The following is a 13733-nucleotide window of genomic DNA, read 5'->3' on the forward strand; positions in this document are numbered from 1 at the left end:
TGTCAAACTAACCCTAAACAAGGATTTTACTCAAATAAAAACACCCTAAGCGAGGAATTTGTTTGAAATTTACCCCTAAACAAGGACAGACAATATAAAAACACCATAAGTGAGGAATTGGTTTGAAATTTGCCCCTATTCATTGCGTGTGCCAGTAGAGTGCCATACAGTGACAGTGATGATATCAGTAAGCTTAAAATTGGTGTTGTTGAAGTCGGCTCCGATTTTTTAACAATAAAATTGCTTAGAAACCACTCTTTTGTGCCGAATAACTTGATAAATATGTCACCACTAATGTCTGTTAATTGGGTAATTTAAAAAAACTACCCTAAGCGAGGATCGTCCTTTAAAAAAACACCCCTTCTTTTAGTAAAATGAGTGTTTTGAGACCCTAATCGCGGATCCTCGTTTTGCTTTTCAAAAACACCCTAAATCCGCGTTTTCTTTCACGCGGATGCTTACAACTTTCTCTCACGAATAGGTAGCCAGTGAAGGTCTTTTAATATATATATAGGAGCTGTGTGTCTTTGTAAGAATACGAGCAGCAGCATTTTGTGCGAGTTGAAGTTTGTGATCAGTGATGCCAGTTAGAAGAGAATTTCCATTTACGTGTCACTTACGATTACTATCGTAACTGTCACTTACGATTATTATCGTAAGTGACATTTACGATGGCTATCGTAAGTAGTACTATCGTAAGAGTGGAAGGCTATCGTAAATGCAGCACTTCGAACTCAAAATGACGCGTATATAGAATACAAGCCTTTCGCCACTGGCTGCAGGCAACAGCAAAACTGTATTACAGTCTTACGATGCCAATATTAATTTCATTAATTAAAATATAATTAATCAATTTCACAAACACGTTTTAAATTGTGCGCTTTCGTGTGCCTTTTCAAAATGAAAATTTCGATTTTGCCGAGGAATTAACTTACAATTTCTTTTGTTTTGAGACCTTTGTTGTGTAAAAATCACAAGAACACACGAGCACTCGTTAATTAATACCAATCTAACTTGTAAACCATTGTGGCCATTATTATAATTAGATTAGTACTTCAGTGTGGGAACATTTTTGCTAAATATTCAAATTTGTTTAATATTTTTACCGAGCTGTACAGTTTTGATAATTATTATTGTATAAAATAAACATTAAGTTGTGAATAGTTTGCAGAGAAGCATTATAGTGTTAATATATTTGATGAATTATGGTAAATTTGTATTTATAATATTATTATTTGGTATTCGTGTCTATAGTGTATACAATATAGTATTGCCCATAGTCACCACATGTATATAGAAAACTAAGTTCTGTAAGTTCCAAAAAAACCAATGGTTTGGATTTATGATACCCTGTAATGATATGAAATTATATATATTGATCAGTCCGTGAGAGTTATATATTGGTAAAAGGCCAAAATTGTTGCCAATAAATTGATTTGATAATACTGGCTTTCAATGTTGATTTGATAATGCTGGCTTTTCCATTTTGGTCAGTGCATTCATCATTTTTAGAAACCTAAGAAGGCTACCATAACATTAATTTGGTGCAAAAATTGTGTCGCCGGATATGCAACGTTACATATCCCTTTAAAAATGCGTCATATTTTACCAATGTTTTAACTGAAAAGGGAGTGATATATCAGTCAACCATAATCTGGTTCAAAATGCCTTCAACAGCACCTGTTATGACCTATCAATATTTGATAACTAATTGCCTCAGCCGAAGTTCATTTTCCTAAAAGCTGCTGAACATGGTAATCTGATGTAGCCGACTCAACATCCAGGTTACATACTCAGTGTCCAGTGGCATAACCGGGGGCATAACTAAGGGGGGGGGCAACGTGCCCCGGGCGCCACCCTTAGGGGGCACCAAATTGTCCAATTATTCAGCATCGATTCTGCGCCCCTCCACGCGATGAAAATCATATTTTTCGCGCGCTTTGCGCGCATTTCAGCCCAAAATCAATTGAAAGAAAATTTTAAGACCGATATTTAACTTCTATAAATAAATCTAATTTGTGGTAAGCCTTATTTGTCCAAAATTTGTCCGCAATTGTTTCAATAATTGCCCGCGTCTAAGATATTCTCAGGTGGTATGGGCGCCAATTTTGTTTCTTGCCCCGTGCGCTACCAGAGGATGATTTAAGCACTTCCCAGCAAGTCTTGCGGTTAGCACAGCTGTGTGAGTGAACACGACACCACTGCCCGCCCACTGCATACACACGTGCATGGTTAAATTTGAATTTGGACAGATATATTTACAGTAAAACACCTTCTAGAGGTTGGTCGATTTCACATTTTATGTTATATACAGGAGGTGTGAATTATCCTTCATGCATACATCACTTTAGATCTGAAATCGACCAAGAAATAATGACACACGGGCAATTATAAAACAACATCTTTTGCACAGAGTTCAATGGGATTTGAAAAGTAAAGTGGCAGTTGAAACTCTAGTGATAACACTTTTACAGTGCATGATGGGGCTTCCTTAAATCATCCTCTGGTGCGCTACCAACCCTAGTTACGCCACTGTCAGTACCATGCCCTAGCTGCGTGACAAATAATTATTATTCAACTGCAATCTGCAGGGACAGAGTTGTTTTGAGAACTCATGCTGTCAAAAAGAACTGGTTATAATTTAAAGGCACTGGTCAATTAGCAAAAGCATATACGATTTTGGCCAAATTGTCACTTTGTTATTCTTTACCAAACATTATTCAGGGATTCCCAAATTGTGGGTCCAGACTGTGGTTTTCTTATGATATTTGTGTCATGCGAGGAAACAGTTTGGGAAGCTCTGAATTAATATGTGGTAATAGTTTTAATAATTATCAACAAACTGTGCTGTTGATAATTATTAAAACTATTACCTTTTAAAAATAGTGACGTACAGCTAGTACAAACCAACGAAGTTGTGAATAAAAGTCCTAATAAAATACTCATTGTATAATAAGTTCAAAGACAATGCTCTCATTTGTCATTGCTTTTATGAAATTTGTCAACATTAGATTTGGCGAACACAGGCAACTATACTCCCCATTCCAAAAAAAATACAGCACTAATTTTTTGGGATTAAAAAGATATTATCAAGTTCTGCCAAATGAAGCATAGCTCAATCCTAATCATTTATTTAGTCTAAGCATTCAAAATCTTGAGTAGTCTCTCTCTCTCTCTCTCTCTCTCTCTCTCTCTCTCTCTCTCTCTCTCTCTCTCTCTCTCTCTCTCTCTCTCTCTCTCTCTCTCTCTCTCTCTCTCTCTCTCTCTCTCTCTCTCTCTCTCTCTCTCTCTCTCTCTCTCTCTCTCTCTCTCTCTCTCTCTCTCTCTCTCTCTCTCTCTCTCTCTCTCTCTCTCTCTCTCTCTCTCTCTCTCTCTCTCTCTCTCTCTCTCTCTCTCTCTCTCTCTCTCTCTCTCTCTCTCTCTCTCTCTCTCTCTCTCTCTCGGGTCAGATGGCGCATGGTTGCGCTGCTGTGGTCTTCACAAGAGTACGCCATCTACTTCTATCAAAAGCCAAACGTTTTGCACCATACATTCCGTGTAATGAAACGTTCTTCACATCATTTGTCCAAGATGTTGATGGACGTCCCCTTCCACGATGGCCTTCCATAGCTCCCTGAAGAATCTGCTTCTCAACTCCACCATCCTTTCTTACAATGTGGCCAAAGTAGCGCAATTTCCTCTCAATGATGGACTTTCTTATGTTTAAGTCTGTGCCAATCTTATTCAGGACCCAGATATTTGTCTTCTTGTTTTTCCAAGATACTCCCAACAGCCTCCTATAGCAACACATCTCAAATGCATCTATCTTCTTTCTGTCATTCTTTGCCATTGCCCAGGATTCGCACCCGTATGTAGCAATTGAGAAGACTGTTACACGGAGTAACCGTACCTTGAGGTTGATTGATAAACCACGACTCTTCCAGATCTTTGACATACTCTGAGTTGTTGTCCTTGCCATAGCTAATATTCTTTTGATCTCAGATGTGCTATCACCTTTGTTGTCTATCATTGAACCCAGGTATTCAAAATGTTTAACCTCCTCGATCTTTTGACCATCTATCACAAAGTCCTCTCCAGTTCCATTTCTATCAATAACCATTACTTTAGTCTTCTTGGCATTTAGCAGAAGGCCTTTCTCCTCACTGACTTCATTGATGCATTTCAAAAAGGCCAGCAGTTCCTCTCTACATGCTGCATATTAGGGTGGTATCATCGGCATAGCGTAGATTTGTGATACTGCTACCGCCAAATTTGACTCCACCAGTAAACCCGTCCAAAGCTTCTCTCACGATGTCCTCTGAATAAATGTTAAACAGGTTTGGTGACAATATGCAGCCCTGTCTCAGCCCTCTTCCAATCTTGAACCATTCAGTATATCCATTACTTGTCCTGACTGCAGATTCCTGGTCCCCATGTAGTTGACTATAAATAAGATCAATAATGTGACCAGGGAATCCCATCCTTCTCATTGTTTTCCACAATTGGGGCTGACACAGTCAAAGGCCTTGCTGTAGTCAATGAAGCACATATAAAGTGGTAGTCTGTGATCTTTACACTTCTCAATTATATTCCTGATGTTTACGATCTGGTCTCTAGTCCCTCTTCCTTCTCGAAAGCCAGCCTGCTCCTCAGAAATCTCCTGGTCTAGTTTTAGCTTCAGCCTTCTGATGATGATCTTTAGCAGAACCTTACTTGCATGACATATCAAGCTGATGGTGCGATGGTTGGAACACTCTTTTAAGTTACCCTTCTTGGGAGTGGAACAAATACAGCTCTGCACCAGTCTTTGGGCCATTCCTGCTCCTTCCATATGCGACAGCATAAACGCCACATTATGTCAACACCTTCCTTGTCTGTCGCTTTCAATAGCTCTGCTTGTATTTCATCAATGCCAGGTGACTTTGCATTCTTCATTTGATCCATTGCCTGTTCTACTTCTGATCGAAGTGGTGGCGGCTCCTCTTCCATAGTTTCACCGCGAGTATACACTTGTTGGTCTTGTGCCTCAAACAGTTTGGTGCTATTTTCCACCCACCTTTTCTTGATATCGTCAGTTTCAGTTTAATAGTGTAATGCCATTTGCATCATTTATTTCATCCATTCTTGGAACCCACTTCTTTGTTAACTCCTTTGCTATGCCAAAGGCCGCTTTCGGATCACCTATACTTCTCTCCATTTCCTGACATTTTCTTTCGATGAAGTTCTTATCTTCCTTTACACTCTTAGCAACCTCCTTGTTCAGGCGTGACCTTTTATTCTGATCACCAGCTGCTTTTGCTTCTTTCCTGCTGTCAGCTAAATCCAGTGTGTGTTGTGATATCCAGGGTTGCTTTCTTAGGCCCTATATGCCGAAATTTTGCTCTAATTTTCACTTTTTTTTTTTGTTACTTTAATTAAATGGTTGGTTATAAGAATGAAACATGTCTTTTCCAAAAATTAGAATGCATAAACTGAAATTAGTCTTAGTGCAAGTCTTTGGGGTTGATTGTCACGTAGGCCTACAGTATACGAAAAACACCCTAAAAACGCATGTTTTTGGCCCTTATTTCCAAAAATTGGCCAAATATTGAAATTTTATTGAATTTTATTGCTAGTTAGGACTAACAAAAGGATTAGGATTTAGTTATGATTTATTTGGCAAAACAGGATAATATTTTTTTAAATCCCAAACAATTAGTTCTGTATTTTTCTGGAATAGGGAGTATGTAAGGTTTTCTGTTCATATTAAGCCTAAATAATTAGGTAAAATGCTCTTGACGTTTCCTGACGTAGTATAAACTAATGAAGTGGTGAATAAAATACTCAGTCATTTCATTCTCAGTTTAAAGATGACGTTCTCATTTGTCATTGCATTTGTAAAATTTTACATAGGCGTATATCCCGGGGGGGGGGGGGGTAAATCACCCCAATATTTTATTTGGTTATAATTTTAGCCGTATTTATAAATACTCTTCTTACATGTTCTTACAGTATTTAAAGGGGTGTGGTCCAATCTTTTCATGTTCTGGTTTATCTTACATGGAGGCCTACCATTAAAACAGTTTGTTTCCAAATTTCAAGTTGTATTGTTCCAACGGTTTTGATATTATCATCAGAAGCAGAAATATGCATAACAATGCTCACCAAGTGGGAAAAAAGGAGTGAGCGAGTGAAATGGCATGGAGTACAACTCCTTTCGAGTGGAAAGGATTGAACAAAGTAGTCGGTATATTCTCAAAAGAGTGAATATTGCCTAAAGAAAATGTACTTTCTTTCATTTAGAGCGTTTTCCACTTGTCCTTCATCCAACTCCTTGAAAGAGTGGACATTCACTCTTTATATAGATACAAATAAAAATTAATTTTACAATAGGAAACATGGGAAAGAAAAAAGGTAATTAGTCTATTATTCCAAAAAAATGCCAAATTTGGGATATACTTTCGAAGCGGAATCTGTGCATTATGACACCTCAGTTGTTGCAATGGTCCTAATATTGATGTCGAAGCAAATACGATTTAGCTGCAGCTTTCAAATCGTGGGTTACCAATTTCAATTTTAAAAAATACGTCACGTCATTAAGTTACGTCATTTAAATCAGAAATGTACGCTGTGACAACAATGTTGGGGCCATTGCAAGAAATGCAGCTAAATGCGGAGAAATAAATTCTGCTTCCAATCTCTCTCTGTGTCAGGTGGCGCTGTGTAGCGCTGCTGTGGTCTTCACAAGAGTACGCCATCTCACTCGATCTGATGCCAAGTGCGTTGCACCTTGCATTCCCTGGTTAGAAACCAGCTTCACGTCATTAGTCCAAGATGTTGGTGGACGTCCTCTTCCTCGTTTGCCTTCCATAGCCCCTTGCAAAATCTGTTTTCTACACCTCCATGTTTCCTGACAATATGGCCAAAGTACTTCAGCTTTCTCTCCATTATGCCGCTTCTGATGGTTAGACTTGTACCAATCTTGTCGAGGATCCAGGAATTTGTTCTCCTGTCTTTCCATGTCACTCGTAGAAGCCTCCTGTAACACCACATCTCAAAAGCATCTACTCTTTTCCTATCATTCTTGGTCATAGCCCAAGACTCGCAAGACTGCTTCCAATACTTTTTACAAATTTGGCATACGCAGTGGCGTAACCAGTGGGGGCCGGGGGGCAAGCTCCCCCCCCCCGGACAGAAAAAAACTAGGAAGAAGAGCAAAAAATTGGGAAGGGAAGGGGGGGGAAGGAGAGAAAAAGAGTAAAAAAAAAGGGGAATGAGAAGAGAAAAAAAGGGAAGAAGAGAAAGGGAAAGAAGAAAAGAAAAAGGGAAGGGAGAAGAAAAAGGGAAGGAGAATAGAAAAGGGAAAGAAAGAGGAAGAAGATCTATACTACTTTCATTGTGAAATTGTGTACTCTGAACACTGGATTTTTAGCTTCTAATATGCCAAAAACCATGAGCTTCAGGGGGCTCCGCCCCCTTGACCACCGCCGGGGCTTTGCCCCTGGACCCCACCAGGGGCACTAAGGCGGGCCCCTGGACCCCACCCGTTTATCACTTCGCGGCAAGCCGCTCGCGATGCGCACATAAATAATACAACTTTTGGTCAAAATTGGGACATTTTTCAATCTTGCCCCCGCGGAAGGTCAGGTCTGGTTACGCCCCTGGGCATACGATAACCCGTTTTGGAATAATGGTCATCCTTTACTGGGAGGGGGAGGGGGTAATTACTTTTTGGGATTTGTTTATTCTGATCGTTTTCATCCTCAAATAATTGCTTCAATCATTTTGGGCACCAAAGATTAAGGGCTGGGGTATGAACGTTTGGACAGTATTTATTTAGGGACATTAGAGCACATCAGACATATCGAATTGCATTCTGAATACGAAGAATGTCATTCTGATATCAAATAATTTTGATTTTTGAAATTCGCAATTTAATACACATTTTATGGCAAATCATTAAAATTGATATTTTTGATATTTAACAGTACTTGAAGTAAACTTTATAAATCTGATGATTTATACTTAAAGTGTATGTAGGTGGGATGAAAAGCCGACGATCAATTGAAAATTTTGACCTTTCGTATTGAAGATATGGATTTTTTTCCCAAAACACCAAAAAAAATTAGGTCTTTTTGGAAAAAAATCCATATCTTCAATATGAAAGGTCAAAATTTTCAATTGACCGTCGGCTTTTCCTCCTGCTACATACACTTTAAGAATATATCATTAGATTTATATAATTTACTTCGAGGACTGTTATATATCAAAAATTTGAAAAATATCAAATTTTTATAATTTGTCATAACATTTGTATTATATTGTGATTTTTAAAAATGAAAATTATTTGATATCAGAAAGACATGCTTCGTATTCAGAATGCAATTCGATAGGTCTGAGGTGCTCTCATGTCCCACAAAAAATACTGTCGTAAAGCATAATAAACGCTCATTTTGGATCCCTTAAGGTTGGTCTGAACCCTGGAATTATGGAAACTTTTGGGCCTCATAACTTCTAAATTGTTGGTCTAAAGTAAATAAAAGTACACATATTTAGAATGGCAAAGACTTGATAAGTTCATCTGTGAGGTCAAATTTGGGCCAAAATGCCATTTTGGCCCAAAATCCAAAAATAACGATTTTTGGCCCACTTCTTTTCGTGCATCGTAACAAAAAATTCTTGAGCCAATTTTTTTTTTTATTAATTTTTAAAAACTAGATCAAAATATCTAGGACCCGTTTTTTCATTTTTTTTAATTTTGACCAATTTCACCAAAATATTTGAAATTTGGGCCAAAATTGGGCTTTTTTATGATTTTTTTTGAAAAATCAGCATTTTTTGACCATTTTTGGTGCAAATTTCTCAAAGTTGGTCGAAATTCAAAAAAATAAAAAAATGGGTCCTAGATATTTTTATCTAGTTTTTAAAAATTAATAAAAAAAAAATTTGGCCCAAGATTTTTTTTGTTACGATGCACGAAAAGAAGTGGGCCAAAACCGTTGTTTTTAGATTTTGGGCCAAAAATGGCATTTTGGCCCAAATTTGACCTCACAGATGAACTTATCGAGTCCTTGCCATTCTAAATATGTATACTTTTATATACTTTAGACCAACAATTTAGAAGTTATGAGGCCCGAAAGTTTCCATAATTCCAGGGTTCAGACCAACCTTAAATTTAGTTAAATCTTGAATACGTCTTCAAAGGCTCTTGAACAAGGGGAGTGACCAGATTGTGGTCCACTTGTAAGACATTGTGTTTTATGGAGTACAATTTAATCTAATTTCCCTATAAAAGAAGTCCTTTTCAGATGGCTGAGCTTTCAGAACTCTAGCGAGTGCCATCTTCAGATGTGTTTTCTTCCTCACATTGAGGATGGGAAATCCAGTGATTTCAGTATACATGGATGCCAAGGACTTGCTGCAAGTAGAAATATTTTTTCACATGATACCCAAAATTGCCATTTTGATTGGAGTAGGGGGGCAGGAGCGAGGCTATCAATCTGGTCTGGTCAAGCACCTATAAGTGGTAGATAGAAAATAAGGAACATGCCGGAGGAAGGTTGTGACTTCCATTCTGTTAAAACAAAGTCAATTTAGGTGATTAAATGGGTATTTCGTGATCCACAGACTGATCCCCTACTTTTCTCGAAATTTTTTTACCACTGGAACCCTCTGGATACATGATGTTTTAATGTTTGTACAAAATGTTCATGCAGATTAATTTGTTTAGCAAAAATATCATCAAATTTGAATTACGTTCTGGAAAACCAGAACGAAATTACACCACAGTGCTATATGGAAAAGTGTAATACACATAATCATGTATAACTCAAAACGCAAAATCTGAATCAACTGAAATTTGGGAATAAGCTTTTTTCATGAATACCTACAGGTAAATGTCATAAAAAGATGTTGCTATGATCACAAAATACTCCTTTAACAAATCTATGTGAGCCACTAACTGAAACACAACTACAACTATATACTCAAGTAAAAAATATTATTCAAACATTGGGTGTTTTAATTTCATTTATTCAAATCAGAACAATGCTATAATTTCATATCATCTCATATGTGGTGCAATCAAGCAAAACCAGTCGTAACTCGGCAATATCAAATTTTTAGTTTCTTATAGGATAGTAAAAATCATTTACAAAGCTGGATTTTGCAGAAAACCCCATTGAAATTGAACAACCAGTTCCAAGGATATGGGCAATGAAAGAGTTTACAAAACAACGGGAAACAAATATTTCCTTTGTTTAGCTATATCTCAAAATCAATATTTCTGAGTTCCGACTGATTTTGCTTGATCACATCACATATTCATTTTACAATTATACATTTCTTATATTATTGCATCTTTAATCACAAATGGTACAATGTATATGAATGTAAATTTAACTCACACGACTTGAGGATACTTTCCATTTGATTGTTCATTTAATACCGTAAGACCTCGTCTACAAGCATGTAGAGTGCTTCGGATGAAACCTACTCTAATCCAGGCGCCATTATGGAGTTTGACCAAATAAATTATGGATCCAAGCATATACAAACAAGTATTATTTTAAGACTTTCATAAATATCCCTATATATGCTTGCAGACGAGGTTTTACGGTATTGATATCTGTTATTTGTCAGCTGCAAAAAGATTATTGCACTGCACATGAGTGCATTTTAAATTTCCATTGGACACCACTATCCCACAGTGCTCAATGCATATTGGGTTCCCCATATTCGTAAATGGAACAAATATTATCAATTGATGAAATATGAACTGTTCCATTCAACTCGACGAAGCCTTGTTGAATGGAACACAGTCCATATTTCAAAAAAACATGTGTTCTTAGCACTGTACTCAAAAACATTTTGAAATTTTTATTACTGGTATGTCAAATTAAGTTTTACACAAAAGTAAATAAAACTTCTTCAAAATAAGACATACAATTGAATACATGAATAGAAAACCCACCCAAGTCCATGGGAAGTGATTTTGAGAGAAAAACCTGTGTATCATTTTAATTCCCTCAGTTAGATTTACCTGGTCAATATGGTAAGTTTTATGTGCAAATGAGTGGATTAACCTGTATTAGGTATGACGATTAGCATTTCAGGGACTTTGTGGGGTTCATTTTAAATTCTGGACTTGGGTGGTTTTTTGAATCATATGCAAAAACAACAATGTTGGGATGAGATTACCACTAGTAAGATAATACAAAATAAAGCACACAGGTATGTATAATGTTGATAAGCATTCTGCCATGTAATACAAGAGCACCAATGGTGCTGTAGCTCATTTTCCCTAATTAAATATGCAAATTAGTTAATTAATATGCTTAACATTTGAGTATTTTTTGTTTATATCAATTACTTTGTACCAAGTTTTAAATTTCTATGATCTTCACACAAAACCGATTACACCTGTCTCACCTTAATATAAAGCAGGGCCAAATTTTTACGAGCTGCATAGTCAATAAGATAACAATAATGTTAATTGGACCACTAAGTACTTATCTTGGAGACAAACAACTGGGTGAGAAGAAAAACAAAAAACAATTATATTGAGGGTTTAGGACCATACACTGCAAACCCAAAGTGCCTATATTTCAGCAGATCCTCTAAAATTGGTTTGGCAGTAACAATGAGGGATTAATTACTAAATATAGGCACACATTTAGACCACTATTTGGGGAGTATACAATCCAGAAGATCAGACCTCAAATGTAGTCTGATAAATAGACTCAAAAATAGACACTATAAGCCCAAAACAGCATAGGGTGCATTTTACACATGGGTGGTTCTGGAATAAGAAGCAAACATGGGTAACATTATGGGCTCTTACAAATCATTGCAAAGGAGCAATTTCCAGTTCAGTGAATTGCTAGCAAACAATAAGCATGGATTTCAATGGTGATGTTATTAATAGTATTATCTGAGCAGTAATTTTACATATAGTTGTACAACAATCAACATTGAATAATAGTTAGTGATCTTCAGAAAAGTGTATATCAAACCAATTGGGAGGGAGCTAGCAGACCATGACTGTGTCTATAATAATTGTTTCCATAAGTAATTTTATCCAGTATCCGTTTAACAAAGGCTAATACTCTACTGTCTGTTCAATTAGCTTAGATTCTTGAATTTTTAAGATATTTGAAAAAATAAAAAATTGTGGCCAAAGTCATCAAAGAAAAGTGTTAGCACAGCCTTAGACCTAACGTGATTTATACTTTTCAAATTTCAAAGTTCAAGTTAAAACCCCATTTCTTTTCAATTTTGCCTCATTTTAGGCAGTTACTTGGGTCCACCAAAAGGGTTCGCGACCTTTTTACAAATCGAGTGGGACGGTCCATTCTCAACTTAGGGCATAGACCCTATCCAATTTAGCAAATCAATCTGTCCACCAATCTGTCCGGCCCGTTTCAATTGTTATACCGTTCCGGTTATTGGATAGGTTCTATAGTTGATGATGGTCCACCGGTTTTTTTTATACTTAATTATATAGCGCGATTATGTTTTATGCATAACATTATTCAGAGCATTATTTTTTTCCTAAACAATGACATTAAAATCATGGATTTCATTCTTATTTCAACTGGTTTACAATGTAAATTGAGTTTTGTTTAATACCATCATTCCTTCCCAAGAATATCAGCATTCGCTTGACATTTTCAGATACAGTGACTTTAAAAGAAGTTTTCTGTAACCTGATTGTTTTAAATAATATTTTCTTGTACAAAAGTTCTTTTGTTTCCAAATTTGTATTCAACAAACAAAACGAAATAACAAATTGAAAATAAATGTGTAGTTTTATAATAGGCCTATATGTCTACTCCTTCTCAGACCCATTCGCACAATAAATAAATAAATAAATAAATAAATAAATACACAAGGAATGTATTTACATAAGCTGGGCCTATTTTAGAAAACCTTAGTTCATGAATAATAACGTAATGTTTCAACAGTAGGGTTTCAACACAAATTAGGCATACTCATGTAGGCCTACTGGCAAATAGCTATTTTGCTGGACAATACTTCCTGATGCGGATGGTCGAATAAATACTATCTGATCTCATCGCATTATGACAGTCGTCCCCATTGCTCTAAATGGATTGATTCAAAAAAGTTTATGGTACCCGACGTTCTACGACTTTTTATAAAAATATCGCGGGAAAAGACCAATATTGAAAAGAAATGGGGTTTTAAATTGAACTTTAGAATTTGAAAAGTATAAATCACATTAGGTCTAAGGCTGTGCTAACACTTTTCTTTGATGACTTTGACCACAATTTTTTATTTTTTCAAATATCTTAAAAATTCAAGAATCTAAGCTAATTGAACAGACAGTAGATTCATATCTAATCTCCAATACTAGAAGTTTTGCTGAATTTAGACGTTCTGGGTTTGCAGTGATAGCTGCTCCATAGACATTTGGGTAATTTCTGCATTCTATATGGTACACATTTTACACCTGGCAGCTATTGCAGATAGGGTTTTCTTGCCCTAAACCCATAATGTGTACTTTATCTCTTATATACAAAATTGTAAAAACACATCTAGGTAGGGTTTATGCAATAGCTGTCAAGTGCTTTATTTTTAAGATTATGTATAGGGTAGCTATTGCAGATACGACCTTCTCGATATAATTACTTTCACAACATGTTTGCCTGATCTAATTAAGTGTATTTAATTAGCTCTCAGTTTATTTGCTCAGTATTTTATGACTGCTAAGCCTTTATAGTTGTTTACTGGTCCCCCAAAAACCTCCCAATTGG

The sequence above is a fragment of the Amphiura filiformis genome, chromosome 7, assembly GCF_039555335.1.
Source record: "Amphiura filiformis chromosome 7, Afil_fr2py, whole genome shotgun sequence".
NCBI lineage: Eukaryota > Metazoa > Echinodermata > Ophiuroidea > Amphilepidida > Amphiuridae > Amphiura > Amphiura filiformis.